Genomic DNA, 26,141 nt, shown 5'->3' with positions numbered 1-26,141 from the left:
AGCCAAGGTGAATATGTGACAAGAACCGTATGTGGACCACAGAGCCTAAAATGTTTACTATCTGGTCCCTTATAGAAAAAATTTGCTAACCTCTGTTCTAAACAACATTCTTCCAGGTTCTGAATCTAAGGGATTTGCACCTTTCTTGGTCTTTTGAGCTATTTTAGAATTCTGTAAATTGTAGATAACTGATAGCACTGCAAATGGCTCTTGTCGGTTAGCGTGCAAAACAATCCTGTCTGATGGAGAGACATTTCATTTCTCCTCCCTAACCCCACCTGCCCGCCCCACCCCTATGAAAAAGAGTTGGTTTTGCTTCCGTCTATAAAATCATTTCATGGCCTCTATCTCTGCTCTTTGATTTATTTTTTGAACTGGTTGTTAACATCTAACTGGTTACCTCATAAATTCATGAGTTAAATAAAATCTTTGACATGTGTTGATCTTATGATTTTTATGAGAGTCAGGATTTGGCCTTTTTATAAATGCATATTTTGACAATAGGAAAAGAATAAGATGATAAATTAGAGATGATCAAAGCTGTCTCTAAGACTTACGTATGTTCCAGTGTATCATTGAACACCATGGAGTTCTGGGTGTCTCTGGTTATTAAGTTCAGCAATTCCCCAAGTACATATGGAGGTTAGAGACTAAGCAGGCACATCAGCCCGCTATTGATCCTAAGGATGTTCTGAGTGTTAAGATGAGGACCAAACCAAGCAAAGTCCAACAGAGCAGCATCACTCCTACCGGATAGTCACCCAATGAGGGTCTAGATGAAGGGAAAACCCCAACCAGTAAAAATAATGGCATAAAACCTCAATGTGGCAAGGAGAGGCACAGTATGGGAGTCAAATCTTGTACCTGAGCCCTGAGCGTGTCAGCAATGCCCCCTCACAGTGGGTTCTTTTCCAAGTCTCCCCAGAGGGCAAATATTGGTCTCTTCTTCTGGAAAGCCCTCTTTTCTCTCCTCTCTCATCCTCTAATCTCCTTTTTAGACTAGGACATGACTTCCTCCCTCAAATGTTTTACTTTCCTTCTTGCTTTTTCAAGCACTCTTCTTCCTCCCTTCTAACTGCTATGCAAAAATCCTCTCCACTAGTTCTTTCTTGATTGACTCTGACGGTCCATTAGAACCAATTCAGCAAATAACTATTTATCTTTGCTCTACAGCAAGAAGGGTTTAATCCTGAAACTCTGAGTGAGTTGATATTTGTGTGTTTGGGGATGGTGGTAGTGAGATATTTAAATTCTAAAAGGTAGAAGAAGTTCATTTTTCCTATTAGAAAAAATCTGAATTAACTTAACTTACACTTCCACAAGGGTAATGGCAATGAATATGGGGAAAATAAGGTGGATTAAGAAGGTGTTATGTAGGTAGAATATTCATAAATTGGCATTTTATGGAATATAGAGGATGAAACTTAAGAATTGTTATAAAAGGTATTCCAGTATGTCAAGGGTGGTCCATTGGTAATGATGTTAACAGTTATGGGGAATTCAGGTCAAGGAATTGGTTTGGGAGGTTGTTGGGGGGATTATGATATGACTTTTCTCAATATAAAGGGCAATTATAGTTGTAATAGTCATTACAGAAAAATCCAACCTAGTGACTAGGCCTTGGAGAATGAATAGTGTAAAAGTAATTCCTGTCTATACCACAGATAAATCATATGGTTTGGGTACTTATTTTGTCTTTTTTACCTAGTTCTAGAGTACTTTTCCATGACCTCATAGAACTTTTCCATGACCTCATAGAACTTTTCTATTATTTTATCCCTGGATTTGAAGAAGAAGTACAACAACAAAAACTGTCTGTTCTTATACTTACTATGTTTGGAATGCAATTATGGGATATTCCCTATTTTTAAAAAGCTTCCCCATATAGCAAAATATGATTATGATCTTCTATTAATCTCTGAAAACTATAATACCATCATTAATCTTTATCAACTGAGTCCATGGATTTTACATCTCTGCAAGATCAGTCAGCAATTCAAGAAGATTTTTATCAGTGGCAACTAACATCTGGAATGGAATAAGTCATATTTCATTTACTTTATCAGACTAAGTTTATATTTTACTATTTTGATTCACACATTGAAAAGAGACAAGACCTCATGATTTCTAAGTAATTTTTCTATATACGTGGTTTTGTTTTTTTGTTGTTGTTGTTTCTTTCCATCTGGCCAGAAACGGGTGTTCAGAGTCCTAAATTTTCCAATACCTCCAAAAATAAATAAGTTAAAAAAAAAATCAAGCCCATTTAAAAGCCTGATTCTATGTAGTTTAATGTGTAAAAACTGTTTCAAAGTCAAACATTCTTTACTTCCCCATTTTTCCTCATTATTTTGTACAAAATACAACTTCATTTGTAAAAGAGAGGTATTACATTTTTTGAGAAAATGGATTGTATTCTGAGCCTTGACAAATCTATGGAAATCAACACTCAGTCAAATGAATAATATGAATCCTAGTTTCAGGACTTGCTTTAGGCAAAATATGTCATATAGACAATCTTTTCTTGCCTCCCCTGGAGACCAGGGTGAGAATCTGACAGAGTAGAAACCAGAAAACACATTACCCTCAAACTGAAATATTGTTTAGGCCCCAGATATTTCCTATTCACTTTAAGAAAACTAAGACCCACATACCACATGACAGTTAGTTCTTTTCAAATAAATTTGTTTTTGTACAGATCCAGTGGTGAAAAAAAAGATTAATCTTCAAGTAAAATACCAAGAAAAAGCATAAGTGTGTTTTTTTCTACCTGTTCTAATGAATTAAACATTCTTTTTTGAGGTAAAACAAAGGCTTAACTGCTTTTGAATGTCCTAGAGCTAGTATAGTGACGTACACTCAAATTTTTTTCCACAGAACTGATTTACTACAGTCCTTCAGCATGACCAAGAGCCCACTCCAAACTAAATCATTTCACTACTGTCAAAACTAGAATTTACCAAACAGTATTTAAAATGCAACACAGTATTCACAATGAATCCTTAACGAGTTATTATACATTTTTTTTTTAAACAAAAACTTTGTACACTGAGGCAAAGTACTGAGGATCTCTTAGAGGTGTTACATGCAATTAATCATAAAGATTTTTTTCTGGGAAAATAAATCTATGTAGATTTTTAAATTACAGTATTAGGAGTCTTTTTATCATGTGCATGGTAATTAAAATTTATAAGTAGAACACACAAGGGCTTCCCTGGTGGCGCAGTGGTTGAGAGTCTGCCTGCTAATGCAGGGGACACGGGTTCGGGCCCTGGTCTGGGAAGATCCCACGTGCCGCGGAGCGGCTGGGCCCGTGGGCCACAGCTGCTGAGCCTGCGCGTCTGGAGCCTGTGCCCCGCGGCGGGAGGGGCCGCGGTGGTGAGAGGCCCGCGCACCGCGATGAAGAGCGGTCCCCGCACCGCGATGAAGAGTGGCCCCCGCTTGCCGTAACCGGAGAAAGCCCTCGCACGAACCGAAGACCCAACACAGCCAAAAATAAATAAATAAATAAATAAAGTAGCTATAAGTAGAACACACAAATCTTTTATATACTAAATCTTTCTACTTCACATGTAGGTACACAGATCAATGCCTTCTAAATTTTTATGCTGGCAAATTTTCACTAACCCTGCTGAATTCCCTCACCTATACAAAATAATTTTTTATACTCCAGGGACAACTACTGTAGTGTATCAGAGGAATTCCTTACCTCCAAATCAAACTTAGATTAAGCATGGGGTTTAAATTATCTGCAGTTATTTAATATGGCCTGACATTAGCAAAATGGTTTAAGGAACATATTTTAATCTACAATTTATCTCCCTTTTTGAAAAAATTCTTCTGGTTACTCAGGCAAATAAAAACGTCTAATTTACTTAAGAAATGATTATCTCTTAGGGATAAGATTTGTAAATACAAACATTTTGAGATTACAGAAATTGTAGACATTTGTTTGTGAGAGAGGATTGTTGGGAGAATAGAAAAAGCATGAACTTTGGTTTGAGAACACTATTCAAATTTGAGCTCTGTCATTACTGGCAATTGATCGCCCTGAGTCTCAATGTTCTCATCTGTCAAATGGGACAATAATATAGACTTTGCAGATTTGATAGGCTTAAAAGAGCTGGGCAGTTAAGGAACAAGCACATGCTATTCAATGAATAATGATTCCTTTTTTGTTAATACCTATACCAGGAAAATTTGACAAGAAATGACTTAGATCCACATACTTTTATTTGAGAGAAAGATTTCTTCTGGTTTCTGACTTAAATTCTTGGGAATACAATAATTTATCAGTAGGGCTGGGAACATTCTAACTTTGTTTGTTTCATTATTTTTGTTTAGACAAACTCTAATTACAAAATTCTGATTCATTCAAGTCCAGTCATCTTGTATTGCCTGACACCGGCCGGCATGGCCCAAGACAAATCCGCTTACCAAATAAATAATTCTAAGCAAATGAACCTGGCTGTGAGTCAACAGTCATCAGTTACTATAACAGCAAAGGCTAGAATTATAAGCTCACCTCTCACAACTCCCTACAACTATGGGTAGAAAAAAAAAGTCAAACAACCCTATGATTTGACATGCCAGATTTAATATACATAACCACATATCCCCAACTTCTCTGACATAAACAGTCACTAAGTTTAGTTGAGTTACAAATAGAGAGGCATAGTGGGTTAGCAGAGAAATCATTGTGCCAAAAGGTCAAAGACTGGGTTTTCAACCCATCCTCCAGCTCCTAGAGTCTGGATATGTCATTCAGAGTCTTTACTTTGCAATTTCTTTATACAATACCAACAATGCTACCTACCCTGTCTATCTTACACAGTTATTAAGAAGATAAAGCGTGAAAGCACTTTTAAAGTTCCAAATTGCTAAACAGAAATGTACAGCAGTTGATTTCAGTGAACTCAGTGAAAATTTACTATAGAAAATATGTGCATCTATTTTCCTTCTACAAGAAAGAACAATATGATACTTGGCCTACATGGCCCAAATACCAGAAAGAACTCTATTTTGCCAAAAAGACAAATTTGCATAGGAATAAAATGAATATCTCCTTGTATGCATTGCCTAGTGAATTTATGCTTTAGAATAAACATGTTTAATCACAATGAAAGTAAGAATAAGGCAAAATAAACCTGTTTGAAAAAGAGCATAAGGTTTGCTACCAAAAAAGAATAAAGTAGAAAATGAACCAAAACTGAAACAAATTTTGCCTTTTGCCAGGGACTGACTCCGGTTATTAGCACATCAAATCAAGAATATTTGATTCTCAAAAAGTACTCACCATAGTTTGCCTTGCCAGCAGTATCTCGGCTTTAGCTACACAGTTTTAGGTATGATAATCCAGACCATTTTGCTAGTAGCAAAATCAAAGACTTGATGCTGACCAAAAAAAAAAAAAAAGCTTAAACTTCAAAATCTGAGAAGCATTATACCTAAGAGTGAATTTATAACAATGTATTCATCCCATAAATGTAGAAATTCTGTAACTATACTTCTCGAATTGAAGAATAGCACTGTTAAAGGGAAAAACCACAGACCTAAAATGGTGTCACTTGTGCTAAAGCCCATGATGCCAAACCTAGATTTAATACCTTACCCAACTGTAGTTTCGACCTTCACCAGAAATGTAATCTTAATTAACCAATCTGGAATTTTCTGGGCAGCACCAGTAAGGTAATCTGTCACATGGGCCCTCTCTATCTCCCCCCAGAGGAAGAAGAGGCGATCTGCATGATAAAACGCTTGCCCTTGGGTTCCCCTGAAAAGATTTCTTGCCCAAAATAACTTCTTTTTTTTGTAATAGTGACTTCCTGCCCCACCCTCCTTTCTGTAAATTCATTTTGTATAACCCCTCAGAGCTTGCTTCTAGTTGTTAGATGGAATGCTGCCTGATTCATAAATCATTGAATAAAGTTAATTAGATCTTCAAATTTATTCAGTAGAATTTTGTTTTTTAACATCACTAATAGCTGTCCAGGAATAAATTTGATTTATAGTAAGGGAACTTTAAAAAGACATCCATTTCTACCCAAATTTACATCCAGTAAATTATTTCTTAGTTTCTCATATAGGCTAAATATAATAAAAGTAATTTTCCATAATTGAGTCCTTATATAAAGAGAATCTAAAAAAAAAGAGTAGCCTTTAAATGTCTATAAATAAAAGCCAGATCTCAGAGTATATTTAGGAAATTGAGAGAAGGGAAGAAGCTAAAATTTTTTGATCATTTGCTATGTGCCTGGCGCACTGCTTTGGATTTGGTAAACATTTCATCATTTCATTTAACCCTACCCCACGCCCCCCACCAAAAAACAAAAACAAAAAACTCTACAATCAACAAAGATCAGTAGTTGCCAAGGCTGTGGTTAGATGGAGGGATGAACAGGCAGAGCACAGAGGATTTTTAGGGCAATGAAAACACCCCGTGTGATGCTACAGTAATAGATATATGTCATTATACATTTGTCCGATACCATAGATTGTACAACACCAAGAGCAAACCCTAAGGTAAACTATTGTCGACCAAGAAGAAACACAGAAGGCTACAAATAAGAAAAGAGTTTACTGTGGGGTCTTAGGAATTGCACTTTGGGAGACACAAATTCTGGTAAAACCAAAAGAGTGTTCCAGGGAAGAGAAAGAGTATTTTGTAAAAATAAGTATGAAACATATTAGAACTTATAAGACTCAGCAAAACCAATGTTTTACTCTGAGAAAATTCACAGCCTTAATAAATAGTATTACTAAAACTGAAAATATTAATATGATAGTAGATATCCCCATCTTAGTAGAAATATTTTTGAAGCTTTACCATTAAACATGATGCTGTCTCCTGATTTGGTATATGTTTGCTCTGCTTCACTTCCATCACAACTGGATGTACTGCAATACAATTCTAACCCTAACTACCAGGAGTTAGCATCAGACCCCACAAGTTTAAGGGCTTAACCCTTCTCAGGACTGTGCTTGCATCAGATGCCAGCTGCATTTTAGGGGGTTGCCAGGCAACCTGGACTTCCAACTAACTGACTGTAAGTTGGAGGGTTCCCATAACCCCCTCAGCTTTGATAATTCACTAGAATGACTCACAGAATTCAGGAGAGTTCTATACTTAGAATTACAGCTTTGTTAAAAAGGATACTCATAGGGTGAAGTACTGGAAGGGAATGCAGAGTCCCCATGCCACCTCCACACGGAGTCAGGGCATGTCACCCTCCAGGCACATTAATGTACTCTCCAGTCAGGAAGTTCCACAGAGCTTCTAATCAGGGTTTCATAACTTAGGCATGAGTGATTAAGTCATTGACCATGTGATTGAACTCAATCTCCAGCCCCTCTCTGCTTCCTACATGTCAGGCTACCTCAAAGTCCCCAACCCTTTAATCATGTGCCTGGTCTTTTGGGGACCAGACCCCATCCTGAAGCTACCTAGGGACCCACGATGAGTCACTTCATTAGCATAACAAAGACATTCCTATCACTTAGGCAATTCCAAGGGTTTTTGCAGCTCTGTGCCAGGAACCTCAGACAAAAGACCAGATACATTCCTTCTTTGTCTGTTTACTTTATTGATATACCACAATGTTTGATCATGTTAAGGAAGTTTCCCATATGAACCAATCAAGGTCACAGAAGGAAACAGATGGCATACTGAAATTAGGATAATTTTATTTTAACAAAGGGACTATTTATTAAGGTGAGGCTGGAGTATCAAGGAACCTCAAAGCCTATTTCAATAAAACTGGGATTATTCCAAGGATAGAAGGGACAAAGAATTGAAGCACTGTCCAGAACTCAGAGGGAGAAAGTCATATAGAAAAGCCAACTTCGGGATAGCAGGGACATTTTTCTGAGGCACACAATTAGCTGGACGCACTGCTTCAGAGAGGAAAACAGGAACTAAATACTCTGACCTCAATCTCTTCTCACTCCATGAGCTCCTCCTGAACCCAGCTAGACCCCAGAGACTGAAACAGTCCTTTGATGGAATCCATACAGGCCAGCCTCCTGGGGCACAGAGCAGAGTGAAGAATGATCTGGAAGAGCAATTATAATATATCCAGCACACCGTGAAGAATGGGTGTAGAGTTTTATATAAAGCTATCTCAATATCCAGGGACAATGATCTTTTGGATTCACATTTGGTCTGTTAATATGGTCAAAGCTGCTGAAAACTGAACCATCCTTAGATTTCTGGAAAGAAGCCCACTTGGTAATGATGTATTGTTTTTTCATGTGCTGCTGGATGCTACTAGGTAACTTTAAGATTTTTGCATCAATATGTGTAAAAAAAAAAAAAAACTTTGCATTTTTCTTATTGTTTCTAATACCTTCTATTTGCATAAATGAGGACTCATTAAAGTGTTTCCCAAACATGAATACAAAAAATATCAAAGAGATGTAAACCCTAGTGTCCACCTTTAGCCATATAAAGAACCAAATCCTGGAAGCTTTTAAAACTCAGATTTTCCTTCCCCACCAACCATCCCTTTATGGGAAATGGTAAAGGGAGAGAGAGATTCTATAGGGACCACGGCTTTTAAAAATCATTCTCCTTACACTTATACACTTAATAATAAGGACCATTTAATAAGTAAATGGACAATGACATATACTGATATAAAACAAGTTAAAATAGTGCAGCCTATTTCTCACGTAAAACCACTGCCATGTATACTTCTTCATTCTCTTTAAATGTACTTGCCCACCCTTTACTTTGGTGCATTATCAGGAATGTTAAAAAATACAACTAGCTTATAGATCAACATCAACTCTCTTAAATGTTCTGAGACTCTTCTTCCAAAAGACATGCACACACAGCAAAAGCCTAGGTGCTTATAATTCACTATAGTTCAAATGCCAGGCTATATATTCTTGGTGTTAGTCAAACACCATGGAAATATTTAATGGTAAAGATAAACCAAGCATTTCTAGCCAGTCACTTTCAACTGAGATCAATACAGTGTAATGATGATTTAAGATGCTTCGGAGTTTAACTTAAGTAATTTTCCCTTCTCTCCTCTGAGATTGTAAATCTGACTAATTGCTTTATACTCTCTAGAACTGCTTCTTCTTGCTAAGTATAATTGCTATGTCTGGATTCTCCTACGCCCCAAGTAATTTTATGGAGGGCTTGCCTACTGATCTCATTATACTTCCAACTCTGATGCATCAGGTTCCATGCTGTTATTTACCTACATCAGTATACTTGATAAATTAAATCCAGGCCTTGTTAAATTTACCCCTTTAAGGCACAAATATCACAACTTAATATGGATTAAATTCAACCAATAGGCATTTTGCTTCCTCCACCATGGAATATACATTAGTTGATTTCAGTTTCACCACTGAAACACCAATACCAATAATCAGGCTATTTGTGAAATAGACAATTGGGGAAAAAAGCATTCTAGAATAATTTTTGAAGTGAAAAAGTAAAAATAGTCTACCATGGCTTAATCAGCTCCTAATTATAAAAGTGTAACACATGGCAGATAAAAAGGAACACAAGAAGGATCCGAGGAGTAAAGAAGTAAAGAATAATTGCCACGCAGAGCTAACATCCCATTGTAAAGCCAGTTATTTTGATACCACAAAAGTCTGCCCTTTTAAATTCAGCCCTAATGAAGAAAGTCTATTTTTTCACTTAGACCACATTATTTCAGTCCCGTTAAGAAAATCAATTAAATTTGATAAACTTGGGAATTCCCTGGTGGCGCAGTGGTTAAGAATCCGCCTGCCAATGCAGGGGACACGGGTTTGAGCCCAGGTCTGGGAAGATCCCACATGCCGTGGAGCAACTAAGCCCGCGCGTCACGACAACTGGGCCTGCGCTCTAGAGCCCGCAAGCCACAACTACTGAGCCCGCGTGCCGCAACTACTGACGCCCACGCGCCTAGAGCCTGTGCTCCGCAACAAGAGAAGCCACCGCAATGAGAAGCCTGCACACCGCAACGAAGAGTAGCCCCATCTCGCCACAACTAGAGAAAGCCCACACACACCAACGAAGACCCAACGCAGCCAAATAAATTAATTAAGTAAAAATAAATAAATAAATAAAAATTTAAACATACAAAATAAAAACAAGTAAATCAAAAATCCACCCAAACTTAGTGGGAAGACTTTAGTCAGGTGTGTGTGTGTGTGTGTGTGTGTGTGTGTCTGTGTGTGTGTATTGTTTGGCAAGTGGGATTGATAGCACAGTTAACAGTCTTACTAAATCTCACCATTGGCCCCAATTCTTCACACTTCCCTGTATCTACATCCTTTGCTTAAGGAGTTTGCAATTCTTCTAAAAGTGGTGTATATTCACCTGCCCCTTACGTTTGAGCTTGGCCACGTAACTTGCTTTACCTAATGCCATATGAGTAGAAGGGACAGTGTGCCAGTTCCAAGACTAGACCTTACGATAACTCATGTCTTTTCTCTTCTTCTTTTGTGCCTCTGCCATTTCTGTGTGAAAAACATGCTCTAACTAGCCAACTGTTCCAAGGGAAATGAAAGACATGTGAGCAGAGCCACCCCAGACAACCTACAGACCAGTGTTTAGAAGCAAAATTACTCAAGCTGTTCCAGCCCAAAAAAGAGCTGCTCACCTGAGCCAGCCTAAATCAGCCAAGCCTACTGACCCACAGATCTTTGCCAATAGCTGATTGCTGTTTTAAGTCATCAAGTGTTGGGGTAGTTTGTTACATAGCATTATTGGTGTATAACTCAGTATACACTGAGCAAAGTTGTTAGGGAAAAGTCCGTCTCTCTCTCATAAAGCTTCTCAAAATACACTATATACTTTCCCTTACATGTGCTAATTTAAACCTCTTAACAGCTTTACTACTGAAAGTGTCTATCTGCCTAACTGGTGACTCTATACCAGAGAAGAAAGGGTTGATAAAGTTGTTCTGTAATGGAAAAATGTCAATTTTTAAAACCATGAAAGGCCAAAGAAAACATAAAATTGTTATTATAAATATATAGAATTAATTATCAGTAAGATATTCTAAACAGCTATCTTTAATTGTACAAAAATATTGCTATCAAACAGGTTTTAAGGATATGAAGCTTGCTGTTGTTATGATACACATTTATCATTGTCATGCTTTCTTGGTGGATTGACCCTTTTATCATGTAAAGTTCCTCTCTGTCTCTGGAAATTTTCTTTGCTCTGAAGTCTATTTTATCTGATATTAATATAGCCACTCCTGCTTTCTTTTGATTAATGTTTGCATGATATATATTTTCCCATTGTTTTACATTCGATTTACCTATCTCATTATATTTGAAGAGAATTTCTTGTAGATAAAATATAGTTTGATAATTTTTTACTTACTCTGTCAAATTCTGTTTTTTAACGTGTATTTAGACCATTTATATTTAGTGAAATTATTGATACGTTAGGGTTTATTATTCCATTTTGTTTTATTTTTTGATTTTGTTTATTTTCTCTCTTTTCTTTTTCCTGCCTTCCTGTGTCTTACCTGAACATATTTTAGAATTCCACATTGATTTATCTATAGTGTTTTTTAACATATCTGCCACATTCTTTTTAACAGCTGCATAAAAATTCCATTGTATGGATGAACCTTAATTTATTTATCAGCTCCTGGTTCATTCATTCTTCACAAACATAGCCTCTTTGAATTGATCTGATATTTCTAACTCTAGACCTTTTTCAACTATGATACTATATCAAGGAGTTTTTTTCTAAAATAGTATTTACAGCTTATTTTTACCAATTAAGAGTAGTGATATTATTGAAAAAGTTACCACCTCCTTGGGCCTCATTTTCTCATGTGCAACATAACATGTACAAATACATGTGTATTTTCTCAGGCTATACTGGTTGTAAAATCAAAATAAAATAATATTAATAGAATACAGATTGTTTTGTCCCTGACAACAGCCTCTATAATGGGACTTCTGAAACACTCCCCACACACATTTTTCTCAGTGGCCCTGAGCATACCTCTTGTGTCCTTTAACACAGCCCTATCTACAATATTGTGGCAGAACTATTTTTGCCTTGCATTTTAGCTCAAGTTTCCTGAATTGATGTGGCAGATATATCTGATGCCCATTGGGCGATTTAAAGGAGTCTTAATACTGCTAGTGCAATTTCTCCTAAAGAGATTTTTCTGTGCAATGTTATCACACTGTGTTGGAGATTTTTTGGTATTAGAAATAGAATTACTATGTTCTGGCTGAGGAATTGGTTTTATGTTTTTAAGGATGTCTATGGAGTACAAAATTCAGCAGACACTTTTTTGTTACCAATCTCACTTGAAAAGTATAGACCTCAAACGGTTTATGATTCACCAATTAATCAATTTATCATAGTTTCTATATCTTAAACTATGTGTTGGATGGTCACAATTAAAATTTCCCATACCGTTGTTTTTATTCAATATAGCAGGCCTATGAGAATCAGATACATAATTGGCCAAATCAATCAATTAGTCAGCAATCATCAGCTAAGATAGTTAGAAAATATTGACTCATTCAAATAGCAGTGGATTCAATGGTCCTGTATTACAGTTTGACTCTATCATCAAAAAAGCAGCAGATGCATTATTACATTTCCTTTAAATTGGTGAGAAGTCAGTATTCAAACCATTAAATAAGGTGTTAACATTCTAACTCAAAATTCTTCAGCTTTAGGGCATTGAATTGATTCTTCTAACAGTGTAAAAGATTTTTTCCAGGTAATTTTCTATTCCATTACCATATGTGATGCACAAGAGTACAGCTACACATCAAGTTTTGGGCTGATAGGTTTTTTACTGAGTACTTACAGAGAATATTATCCTAGGTTGTAAGGATCAGCACATCATGCAGATCTTTTCGAATTTATCATTATGACTTTTCCTGCAAGAGGCACAACCATTTTAACGATGAGAAAACCTGAGCAAATGGTGACCTTTTGACTCAGAGGATCAGCAGTCAAATTCAGACTTCTTAACTAAGAACTCCATTGTGCCATGCATTTCCCATACAGCCTCTCCAGGTTGTCTTTACTGGTCCAGTCTGAGAGAACAAGGAGTCTCCCACAAACTTACGTTTTACGGCAATTTGCATTAACATAATGCCTGGCAGGAAGAAATAGCAGCTTTGTAGTGACATATTTTATTATTTATTGGTTTAAAAGCAGTCATACAATGTGCAGGTAACATTTCACTCTAGACATCATTCAGGCTTTCTTATAATGGTTACATGGGTCAGCTCCAGGATGGAGTCAGACAGTCTGGTTTAAAATTCTGCCTTGGTAAGTTTTAGGTGTTTGAACTTAGACAAGTTCCTTATTTATTAGACCTCAGTTTCTTCACCTGTAAAATGGGGACAATTTTTTGCTTGTTTGTTTGAGTTCATTTATTTTGGTCCCAGTCTTTTATATTAGAAGTTTTCCTTGGAAATCTGATGACTGCTACCTGAATTCATGTTTATGAGGTACGTAGGGGTGGGGGGCGGTTATTGAGTGGTGAACTTCAAAAGGGGGTGAAAAGACAGGGAGCTGAACTTTTCATTGAGGGAAACTCTAATGTCAGCACCTGTATTGTTTCTTGGGCTTAGTTCCCTAAAAAGGAATCCTCTGATTTTCTGCCTGGGAGGGTATAAATCTGGTTCTCAGAATCTGAGGAGTGCAGTTGGTGAAGGAGGCCCCTGATAAGCAGTTCACCAAGTCAGCATCAGTCCCCTTCTTTATAGGACAGGACCTTATCCCCACAATCAGCTGTGCCAACCTCTACAGAAAGTCAACTCTAGTTTTGATACCAACCCTCACATACTTGAGAAATGACTAAATAAGATATTTTGCATAAAGAATTTAGTAGAATTCTTAGCACTTAGTTGGGGCACAATAAAGTTAAATATTATAATTGTTATTATATCTATAAACTGATATACTGTCAGACTTGCTAGTACACTTGCACAATAATTGCACCAGAACATGTGCTTAAAGATTACTTGAAGAATGAGGAGAAGAGAAAAAGAAAACTATTCTAGTGCTAAAAGTTATGCAAGATCTCTTTGTTTTATTTCCTTGGGTATTGACGTTATACAAATATAATACTCAAGAGTCCACATCATCTATGAAAGAATACAGAACAGTCATTCCAAAATAGACTGGTAATTCTAGGAAGTGAATCTGTACAATAAATACTAAAGGAAGCTTTAGAAACAAACATTTAAATCTTCATTCTCGAGTTAACAGTTTTTTCCAGAAGTGCATCTTTTTATTTTAGTCTTTAAAATAGAATGTACCTTACTAAATGTGCTTTATTTCTACACTCTACATGCCGTTATATTTGCTTACTGAGACATTTCTTGGGTTTGAGAAATAAAACATACACATTGCTTTCCAGAGTTCAAAACCACGTTGTCATATATACACTACCAAATGTAAAATAGATAGCTAGTGGGAAGCAGCCGCATAGCACAGGGAGATCAGCTCGGTGCTTTGTGACCACCTAGAGGGGTGGGATGGGGAGGGTGGGAGGGAGGGAGATGCAAGAGGGAAGAGATATGGGAACATATGTATATGTATAACTGATTCACTTTGTTATAAAGCAGAAACTAACACACCATTGTAAAGCAATTATACTTCAATAAAGATGTTTAAAAAAAAAAAAAAAACACGTTGTCTCTTTAAATTAACACCCATTTCTCCAGCAAAGGGAGCAAATAAGTTTTTGCATTTTCATTTCTACCAAATAGAACTTCTGTGAATTCCAATGTGCTATCGGATAAAATGTGTTGAATAAGAGGCTATACTGAAGAACAAATTTGTAATGAAAATGTATCAAGTAATCTCAATAGCATATATTAAATGCTTATAAAACACTTGTGTGTAAATCCTAAGATTTCATTTTTCTAGAAGCACTACATCTGTGAAAATTTAATTCAAAACATTAGCCAAACAAAGAAAAAATGTTTTTAAGCTCTTCAAATACTAAAGTATACGTAGTGCATTTTTAACAGTAATCTGTTCTAGAGTTGTTTGGTTTTGTGGGGTTTTTTAAACCTGCCTTTTAGAAAGCTAGTAGTAGTACAAACATGCCAAATAAACAATGGAAAAAATCGTTACACATTCTGAGATAAGCTGTCTGTGAATTAATTGTGTAATATGAAATTCACATTGGAATATCATGATCTAATTATTTAGACCTCAAAAATCACAATTTTTGTGTTGTGATTTCTCATATTTAATATCAAATCATTTGAATAATTTTAAATGGCTTAAAATTTTGATTTAATAAAATAAAAATTCTTTAGTGAGTTTTTAAAATCCTATCTTACCTAGTTTTTCTTTCATAGTCTTAGAAATAATAAATTAATAGTCTTTCAAATGAATGACTATTCATTCTGAGCAATCCTAATAAGACCCAAAATTTTATTATAGACTTTGAGCAAGGAGAACATTTTTTATGTGTACCTATTGCATTTAGCATTCATGAATTCTTAATATGTGTTCTGGAACTAGGACTGATAGGTTGGATTTCTTGAGTCAACTGATCCATGTATTTTATATATATATGTATAAAATCATTTACAAATCATTTTTAAGGATAATTTTCAAACTTGATTTTGTTTCTTTCATTGATGTGGAGGCACCCGGAAACCTTAAGACAGTTGCGTACAGTTGCTAAGATGTATGTATTTAACCATAGCAACTCAGATGCAAGCAGCCTGGAACACTGGTAGTGCTTCTGACTTCAAGTTTAATTACGAAGATGGGGGACAGGTTAAATATTCCAGTCTGACACCATCCCTTGACATGAGAGAATGTACTTGCTACAGTAGAAAATGATTACCTTTGGTGAAAAGGTTGACTGGTGTTTATTCACCAGGACCCTAGTTCCTGACTGTTCCTCAGAGATGACTTCCATTTGCTTGTTCCACTGCATATGAAAGACAATGCCTTCTTCCCCAATCCTAAATACCTATAGAAATCTGGTGATGATTTCAGTGATTTTATTGTAAAGTCCCTTGCCTCATAACTGCTGTCTCCAAAGTGCTGGAGAAAATATACAAGGCAAAAAAAAAGATTTTTAGCTCACTGAGTGTCACCTGTGTGCCTCTAGTCCAAATTAGAATTCTCTCTCCTTCACCAACATGTCAATACAATCACCAAACACTTTGTTTCTACCTCCAAAAGTCCCCTGAATATGTCTGCTGCTTTCTCCTTTCCTACTGCACTGCCCTCGCCAGGGATACTGTGTCTTAAACTTGGGCTAAATGGCCTCCAGACCTGCTCATTCCAGGTCAGTCTGCACACTGCAGCCAAATTCATGTCATTAAAATCCAAATCCTATTATGGTAAGCCCCTTTTCACTCCCAGTTTCTATTTGTCCTTAGTACAAAGTCTAAACTTCTTCAGTGGCTTACAAGAATGTTACCTATTTGAACCTGCCTGATTTTCCAGTTCTTTCTGGTGTTGCTCCATGTCGTAGGCAAACTGATTGTTTATTTCAGTCTTAGGTCTTCTTCTCAACTTTATCAACACTTTCCCTAAGTCAAGGTTTCTCAAACTTGGCATTATTGACATTTTGGGTTGGCCTTGTTCTTTGTTGTGGGAACTGTCCTGTGCATTGTAGGATGTTTACCAGCAGCGTTGGCCTCACCCCATCTGATGGCAGTGGCACCCAGCCTCCAGACAACCAAAAATGTCTCCAGATCTTGCCAAATGTCCCCTGGGAGCCAACATCATCTCCTGTTGAGTGAGAATCATTGCCCTGGTGAACTAACCCAATCCATGACTTTATATATCAAATATGACAAGAGTTTTATAAGATAGATCTCTTTCCTCCTTCTTTTCCACTCCCTCTCCTTTTCTGTCTTTCCCTTTCCCCCACCTTCCTTTCCCTCTCCCTTCTCCCCTCCTTCACCCTCTTTCTCTCTCATAGCAGTCCAGGGGTGAAGTTGTCCAACTCCAGTATTGTTGGGAACCCAGTTTTGTTTTTGTTTTTGTTTTCTGGCTTTTTCAAATTAAGAATTATTTCCTCATCCACAAGGCTTAAGATGACTCACTACCATCGTGTCCACATTCTAGCCAACAAGAAGATAAAAACCAGAAGTGAGTGAGCTTTTTCCTTTTAAGGGCATAACCTAAATGCATACATCACTTCTACTAGCTTCAAAGGAGGCTAAGAAATGTAAAACTCAAGTTTCCATTGGAAAAATAATAATATTAATAAAAATAAACAAATAAATGAATAAAGAATCAAAGTGGGAAGAATGCATATCAGGGAACAACCAGCAGTTTTTGCCACAATGTGCCTCCTTGATCACCAAAATAGCAGATGTTCATCTTTCTTTTCTTAAAAAAATGCATTCATATTTTGCCCAAGGAAAACAACCACAAAATTCCAGCCAGTTCCTGCACCCATATCAAAGTCCAGGGTCTCTGAGGGATAGCTTTCTCCATAATCTCCATATGTTGCCTCTCCTGATCAGGAAACTATGAAGTAAAAGAAAAGTAATATGTTCCCCATCACTATAGGCACACACATGTTTACAAACTCAATACCCGATCATGTCATAGAAACAGGAGAACAGTAATTTTTAAAATAATAATTTAATAAGAACTTTCCTCCAAAAGAGGGAAGAATAGGAAATGCACAGTAATCTCTGGTCCACAGGAACTATCAACTCCTGCTGGGCAGAAACTGGGAAGACTCCTGCCCAGACAGGGACTCAGTTTCTGAGTCAATTCCATCTGGCAGCCCCTGATTCCTGTACCCCTAATTCTACTTCCAGAAATTTCTTCTGTCTTTTTATTCTCTATGGCCCCATCAAAGTGGGAAGGAAAGGGAAGTTTGCCCTTCCTAGGGACTACACTTTTGCAGCCTGATTCCTGCTAGTGAAGGCTTGGGTTCCTGAGGGTCTCTATAGAGCTGAAGTAATCACAGGCTTTCTGGGTCAGGCTTATGGTTTCTTTGATTATAGTAAATTTCTGGCACTAGTCTCCATTAGAAAGACTTCTATAAGTTTTGAGTCTGAAGACTTTTACTTACTGGCCTCTTGGCCCTTCCAATCTCCCTCTTCTCTCAACTTAATTGTGGCTTCCTTTAGAATTTGAAAGAACAGGCTTTAGAAAGAAGGCAATCTCTATAATCTGGTCTTTGTTGTTGACAGACAGAAATATATAACAGGAGAAAATCTTGGGGTCACAGTCTTATTTCCTACTAAAGCTACCTCCTCAGAGCTACCCTTTATAACTGCTTTAATTAGGGGTAAGATGTAGTTGGTTTTTTCAGCTCTGCAGAGTCCAAATTACTAGACCCTCATTCAACATAGATCACAAGATTCTCGTGGATATTTTTTCTATCTTCACCACCATGTAACACTGAGTATGACTCTTAGCAAGTGTTCAGTAACTGTTTTTCAGTGAACTTTAAAAGTTGGCTAACTACACAAAACCTGTGAGAAGGGCCAAATAAGAGGCAGGCTTGGTGAGGCATGTTTAAAGGAGAGATCACTGTGGCTGTAATTGCTACAAAAATCCTATGGAGGGGGAGGTTTTATGGAGAACTTTCCATCCCACTGACTTTTTTTTTTCTTAATTCAAATATGTCACAATTTTCAGATCAATCTCGTGAGATAGATAATACATTGCCAGTTTACAAAGGACAAAAGCTGAACTTTAAAGCTTCCTTCTGTTAAAAAACAAAATTCAACTGAGTAAAATTTAACGATCTTGTTGGCTTTATTCAGTAATTCATGAACCAGGCAGTATCCAATCTAGCAAATAGAAAGGAGGTCTGAGGAGCTGTACAAAGTAAAGGACTTTATAGGCAGAGGGAGCTGGAACAAGGAACTTATACTTGTCAGAAAAAGTGGGTTGATTATTGCAGGTTACTTTCCTTTAGGGGATGGCAGGGGTCTACCAGGCAGGTGACCTAACTAGTGCTGATAAGGTGATCCCCGATTGACGGCTTTAAGATTCCATTTCTGGGAGATCCAAAATTATAAAGTTAAGTCTTGGTTTGGTGACATGGGGCTTAGCATAAGTGACTCCATTTTGGTCCTATTGTCTTACACTTCCTACTGTTGCACAACTAGCAAGAGGCAGAGCTTGGTCAAACCCACTTCTTCCAAATTTCAAAATCTTTGCTCTTCTCATTCTCTAGAACTGCCTCTTGTGTGATTCTAGGCCAAGGAGAGGTGGGGAAGAGTATTCTAAACAGAGAGACAAGTCATGAGCAAATGGTGCCAAAGGAAGAAAAAAAAAGAATGTTTAGAAAAGAATTAGGTGTATATATATATATGCCTGGATTGGGGGAAAAGAGTGATTTTGTACAGAAAAGAAGAAACTAATGACAGATTAAACTGAAAAGACCCTGACAGGAAAAGGTATTGATATTTTGAGTATCTGATGACTAAGTCTCCTTGAATGAGACTCCATTTTGCTGAATTCCAATACAAGGCAAGTTGTGCTATAACAAGTCTGCATTTTATGGGTAGATATGTTAATGCTTGCCTTCTTTCTTTTATGAGATAATTATTGTTTGATTATGTGGAATAATGGTGTGTTATTGTTTTCACAGTTTTGAAGGAAAAAAGTTGAAATTTCCTTTCTTTTACAAATATAATTCATGCTGTTTAATATTTATCTCCTTCGCTTATCTTATTGTCACTGCCACAAATAACAATGAAGTAAATAATGTTTTTCGTTTTCCTTGAACAATTGTTTAGGAAAAGTTACTTTAATCTTAGAGGATGGAATGACGTTTTTTTTTTTCCTCTGAATGCTTTTATCTCACATAGGAAATACAAAAGATGCACAAATGAGTTGATTATCTTGGTACCCATTTTAGCAAGCTGGTTTCATGATCAGGAAATTCATTGTCAAAGAGGAGCTTCAAAAGAAAAATTAGGGTATTTGAGTGTCACTTAATTAGATAAATGGATCTCAGTAATTAGACTTTTTTGGAAAGATAATGTATTTGTCAGATGTATTTAGGCAAGTTTATTTAATAAATATCCCCAGGAGATGTTAGTCCCTCTTGTATTTAATCGTGATGGGTTTCTATACATATCCTGAGGATATTAGGGAATTTCCTGTTCTGTTAGTGGGCTGCTCCAAATTTTCTCTTAGTTTCAGAAATGACAGAGATCTCATCCCAGCCTTAAATGACTATTTAAAGAATACTGACTAGAATAGGTGATTAGCAATGGGAAATAGTTTGTGTAATTGAAATTTATCTTGGGCCAAAGGAGACAGAGAAGGGAGAGAGGAAAGGCTGAAGGGTCTAATAGTTTCTTACTTGGTATTGGATATTAAAGACTGAAGAGGGATATGTTTGCTCTTAAATCAGTACTATTATCTGGCTCAACTGAATCTCCCTTTTAACCTACAGGCTTTTTTGTACTAGCTCATGTAGGCAAGGCAATTTCCTCATGCATTCAGAGTGAACCAGTCACCATAAGCCAGTAAAAGTCCCGGAATTTATAAAATAGAATGTATTGATATCATCATCAATCAATCAGCACATAGGCACATGTGGCACTTTTCAGAGGAACATCAATTGTCTATCAACAACATGTAAAACAAACAAATGTGTTTTGGTTTTTGTATACACATATTTATAATTCAAATTACAGAGCTAAATTTTAACCACTGTAGTGATAATAAAGAATTTATATGTTCTAAAAATGGAAAGGAAAATACAAGAATCTAATAAAGTTTATTATAAGTGTGGATGGTTACTTTGTTGAGAATAAGTTGAGATTAGAAGCAAATAAAATCAAATTCAGAGCAAGACAATATATGCAAAATTACTTGAAGCAGTTTAAAGCCTTCACAAATGTGAATTAAATGTCTTAAATCTACAGTATGCTAACACATATATACGGAATCTAAGGGAAAAAAAAAAAAAAAAAAGGCCATGAAGAACCTAGTGGCAAGACGGGAATAAAGACACAGACCTACTAGAGAATGGACTTGAGGATATGGGGAGGGGGTGGGGTGAGATGTGACAGGGTAAGAGAGTGTCATGGACATATATACACTACCAAATGTAAAACAGATAACTAGTGGGAAGCAGCCGCACAGCACAGGGAGATCAGCTCGGTGCTTTGTGACCACCTAGAGGGGTGGGATGGGGAGGGTGGGAAGGAGGGAGATGCAAGAGGGAAGAGAAATGGGAACATATTGTATATGTATAACTGATTCACTTTGTTATAAAGCAGAAGCTAACACACTATTGTAAGGCAATTATACTTCAATAAAGATGTTTAAAAAAAAAAGATGCACATGCTGCCAAGGGGAAAAGTGTTATCCTTGAGCAAATGAAAAAGTTTGGAGAGTGGCTCAAAAATGCTGAAGAAGAATCTGAGTCTGAAGCTGAAGAGGGTGACTGAATTTGAAACTACACCCTCAGTAAAGCAAACAGGAGTTGTAGATAAAATGTCATGTCTCATGTGTCCTGGTTCTTACATCTTCCTACCTCCCTATATCAAGCATGATATAAGGGCTTTCATGGCAAAGTTTATTTTAACTGTTCCTATGGTTACTGGAAATGTTGGATTTAGTTTCTAAAACCATGTTTTAGAACTAGTCTATCTGGGAGAATCCTTCTTTGTCTCTTCCAGCTTCTAGTGACCCCTAGTGCTCCCTGGCTTTGGACAGCATAACTCCAATCTCTGCTCCTGTCTTCACATGGCCTCCTCTCCTCTTTTTGTAAGTACACTAATCATTGGATTTAAGGCCCACCCTACATCCAGGATGATATAACCTAGAGATCTTTAACTAATGACATCTGCAAAGACCCTATTTCCAAATAACATCACATTCTGAAGTTTCCTGGGGACAGGAATTTTGGGGCAATTACTACTTAACCCATAAAACAGATTTTTGTTTCGTTTTGTTATTCCATGTTTTTATTGTTGAGTCCTAATTTAGCTACACTGTAGTCAAAGAAGCTGTTCTTTTTGAACATCAATTCTTCAAAACCAACAGCTTCATCAATTTTTCTAAGTATTCCGTGTGTTCTTTAAAAAATGAAAAGTTCTCTGTAGTAAGTCAAACTTTTAAAGTCCATTTTTAAATCTTGTCTACTTTAATTTTCTTTCCTGGTCTCTCAGTTTCTGATAGGTATGTATTGCTGGGTTTACCTATATTTTCCTGTCATTTTTCCTGCATACAAGTTTGAGTAAAAGAAAATAAACTCAAATTTTATCTTATTGGTAAAAAAAAAAAAAAAAAAAAAAAAAAATGTCTTAAATCTTGCTGAGGTCTGATCAGGCACTTATAAATAGACAAAATAATATGTTTGAAGAACTGTCATTACTTTTATTTCTCAAATTCAATCAGATTGGTCCTTCAATGATCATTCTGCTAAGATGTGAGGTAGAACACAAAATTTCTCTAGCAACTGAAGTAATAAAAAGAGCAATGCAAAAGTTTTTCTTATGTGCTGCCACTGAGATAATTTGAAGGGAAAGTACAAGCTAAAAGGACTCGAGATGGGATTCTCCCAGCAAAATGCAGAAATGGAGGTGGCAGATTGCAGACAACCTGGAGTAATGGAAAAAGTAGAAGCTCGGGCTTGTGTCAGACCTTTTTAAATCCACCTCCCCATATACAGGCCATGACTTTGGATAAATTTTAATTTCTCACAGCCTCAGTTTCTTTCTTTTTTTTTGTTTTTAATATTTATTTACTTATTTGTTTGTTTGTTTGTTTATTTATCTATCTACCTATTTATTTTGGCTGCACCGGGTCTTAGTTGCGGCATGCGGTATCTTTTAGTTGCAGCATGCGTGCGGGATCGAACGCAGGCCCCCTGCATTGGGAGCTCGGAGTCTTACCCACTGGACCACCAGGGAAGTCCCACAGCCTCAGTTTCATAATCTCTGAAGTAATGATGATAATAAATGTCTCAGGAGAGATAATGAGACAAAGATGTGAACAAATTTGCATAGAAGTGCTTAACATAGTTCCTGACACATAGTAGACATTTTAAAAAATATATGACATTCCTTTTCCAAACAAATGAAACAGGAAGACCCTGTTCTTATAATACAATTGGAAAACTACAAAACCAAAGTGACATTGTGGCCCACAGAGAACAAAATTAGCATTTGTCCCCTTTGTTAGTAATGAAAGTGAAGACATTGTAACTCAGGGTTTATTTCTATATAATGGGGGCTCATCCTCTGGTTATCAGGTTAATATTAAATATCATTATAAAATTTGGTTAATGAAAATAGCCAAAATGCTTATCCAGCTTCTCTCTCCTGTTCTGGTTCAAAGGTCAGAATACTGGTTGTGCTTTCAATAATGTGCATCTTAATCCCTTTTAACTCACCAGAAATGCATTTACTGGAAGTTCTGCCTTAAATGACCTATACTTCTCACCTTTAATGTATCATATTGTGGCACCTTTTTTCATATTCCCACAAGTCTACATGTTTTATCAATAACTCAGGAAGATGCATCAGGCACAAGTAATATGCATTTAGATGATAAATGTTTATTATAGGCATCTACAGCTAAATTTCCCTCTAAGCACTGCTTTAGTATTTCATATGTGTATCTTCATTTCTATTCATGTCAAAGTAATTTCTAATTTTCCTTGTGATTTCGTCTTTGATCCACTGGTTATTTAGAAGTGTGTTGCTTAATTTTTATAATACATACTTGTGAATTTTCCAAGTTTCTTTCTTGTTGATTTATTTCTAATTTTATTCCATTGTAGTCAGAGAACATACTTTGTATGATTCCAATTGTTTTAAATTTATTGAAGTTTGTTTTGTGGCCTAGCATGTGGCGTATCTTGAACAGTGTTCCATGTATACTTGGGAAGAATGTGTATTCTACAGTTGTTGGGTAAAGTGTTCCAAAGGTATCTGTTAGGTCTAGCTGGTGCATAGTGAAGTTCAAGTCTTCTATTTCTTGTTGATCTTCTGCCTGGTTGTTCTATCCATTATTAGAAGTTGGTTATTGAAGTCTCCAATTACTACTTTTAACTTTTGCCTTGTCTGCCCATCTACCTTCATTTCAAGACTGTCTATCACACTATCTACCACAATCCACATGGTTATGGCAGTGGGGCTTCTAGTGGCCATGTTTTAAATGTTATCAGGTCCTACTCATCACTCATGGATTGAGAGAGATCAGGAGTGAGCATTCAAACCTGAACTATTCCAATCAACTAGGCACTTTCCTAAGGAAATTAAGAACTGGAACAGAGAATCACCAACACTATTTTTCAATGGAACAAATAATGGCTTATACCAGAAATGGAAAACTAAGGAAGACTGGCTTTAAACAGATTTATATACAGATACAGAAGGAGAGAATAAGTACATGCCCACAAAAGATTTCCCTTTTTTTTTAACCCTCCATTCTCCAACTCAATCTGTTCTTAAGGCCCTACTATAACTCTGACCTTGGATCAGAGGAAAAACCTCTGTAGCATCATAATACATGTCCCGTTTTTACATATACTAGCCTCAAGAAGTTTCTATTTATTTCTACCAGAAAAGAGCAATAAACATATAATGGAAATATTCTTGTTGTATTAATGAACAGCTCAGTTGATAAAATAAAATGTGGGCCATATTGAAAATATCACCTAGAACTGGCATTCCAAAAAGAATACCAGTTGTGGAAAATGGAAGAATTTCTTTAACAAAAAATTTCTAGCAAGAGATTTAAATCTAGAAAGTTAACCTAAGGAAATCAGGGATAAAAACAAAAACATATATGTACTAATAGACCATAGTCACATTGTTTGTAATAGTGAAGAATGTCAAAAAATCAGAAATTACATGTTTAATATTGTGGAATTTATTATATATTATAAATTACTTGGTATGCATAAATAAAATATATATACGATCATAAAATTACTATGAAGATCTGTCTACCTAGATACGAAAGAATTTCTGTGAATTATTAAAGGAAGGAATCCAAATAATTTTGTACATCATCCCACTTTGACAACTAAGTATCTGTTGGTGTGTTTGCGTGTGTGTGTATAATGAAGAATATTGGATGGATATTCTTCAGCAATGTGTTAACAGTTATTATCCCCTGGTTTGTGGACTGAAGGAAAATTTTTGCTAAACTTTAAAAAAATTAATATTGTTTACATTATTTATAATAAGCATATATTATATAATTACAGGAAATAAAGCTATTTTTGATAAAAAAGAAAGAAATGTATGTGACCAGAGAAGATTTTTCTGTTGAGAAGAAAACCACAGAAACTCAAATGTTAAAAGATAACATGAAATGAAGTCAAAGTCCAAATCCTGGGGCACTGAGAAAAGGCCTTGTGTCCAGGTAGTGTGAAAAAACTCCGGAGGACTGGGTTATTTCTCTCTTAGTAATTCTAGAAAGGTAAGTAGGGAAGTCTGGTAAGGGGTAGAAAAGAAGTTCAAGTTTGATGAATAGATTTGTATCTTAAAGATCCTGAAGAAAATTTTTGGAGTATCTTGCAGGAATAAAAAAAAAAAAAAAATGGTAGGAATGCCTTGGGTGTGGACTTAGGCGATTTAATTTACTAAGGTCATTTAACAATTTACCTTTCACCCTGTGCAGACCTTCCATTTGTCTTTTTGTGCCCTCCTGCCCTTGTCTCCACCCGCTCTGCTCTGCGAGTTCCAATCGGAATCAAAGCCGAGGCCTCCGCAGCCCTCAGGATTCTGGTTTGGCTGACGGGAGGGAGCACAGGCTAGACAGGAAAGGGGCTGGAGAGTGACACTAGGTAGATGGTTCGTTCCTCGGGCGGCGCCTTCCCACCCACTAAAGCGGACGCGGCTTCTCTTCTCAGCATTTCTGTCCTCCTCACCCCTTCAAGCCTAAGGATGGAAATGCACCCCTTTGCCCGTGTTGCACGCAGACCCTGGGGTTCCCTGCTCTCTGCCCTCACCTCTGAAAAGAGTTCCTTTATTAAATCCCTCAAATTACTCAGCATGATGCGTCATCTGTTTCCTGCAGGAACCTCACTAATACAAAAACCTATCTGTAAAACAGATTAGCAGGTTCTACCCTTCTGTTCTTTATAGGAAACTACTTCATTAGGGAATCATTCATCAGCTTTATGGTTGCTCCTGGAGCAATTACAAAGCATTCTGCAGCAGACCTGGTCAGCACTAGGCCCATATCGCCACATCTCTCCACT

General features: G+C 36.7%; 1 long non-coding RNA gene across 4 annotated transcripts in view; it reads right to left on the bottom strand.

Moving 5' to 3' along the window:
- LOC103011723 (uncharacterized) overlaps positions 1-26,141 on the bottom strand; it is a 142,665-nt gene that overhangs the window by 86,865 nt on the left and 29,659 nt on the right. For all 4 annotated transcript variants that reach the window (XR_009005989.1, XR_009005988.1, XR_009005990.1 and 1 more), the window contains one exon: positions 5,297-5,394. This is a non-coding gene — a long non-coding RNA (uncharacterized LOC103011723). The remainder of the gene's footprint in view (positions 1-5,296; positions 5,395-26,141) is intronic.

The sequence above is a fragment of the Balaenoptera acutorostrata genome, chromosome 18 (genome assembly GCF_949987535.1).
Source record: "Balaenoptera acutorostrata chromosome 18, mBalAcu1.1, whole genome shotgun sequence".
Taxonomy (NCBI): domain Eukaryota; kingdom Metazoa; phylum Chordata; class Mammalia; order Artiodactyla; family Balaenopteridae; genus Balaenoptera; species Balaenoptera acutorostrata.
This window is presented reverse-complemented; position numbering and strand designations above follow the sequence as displayed.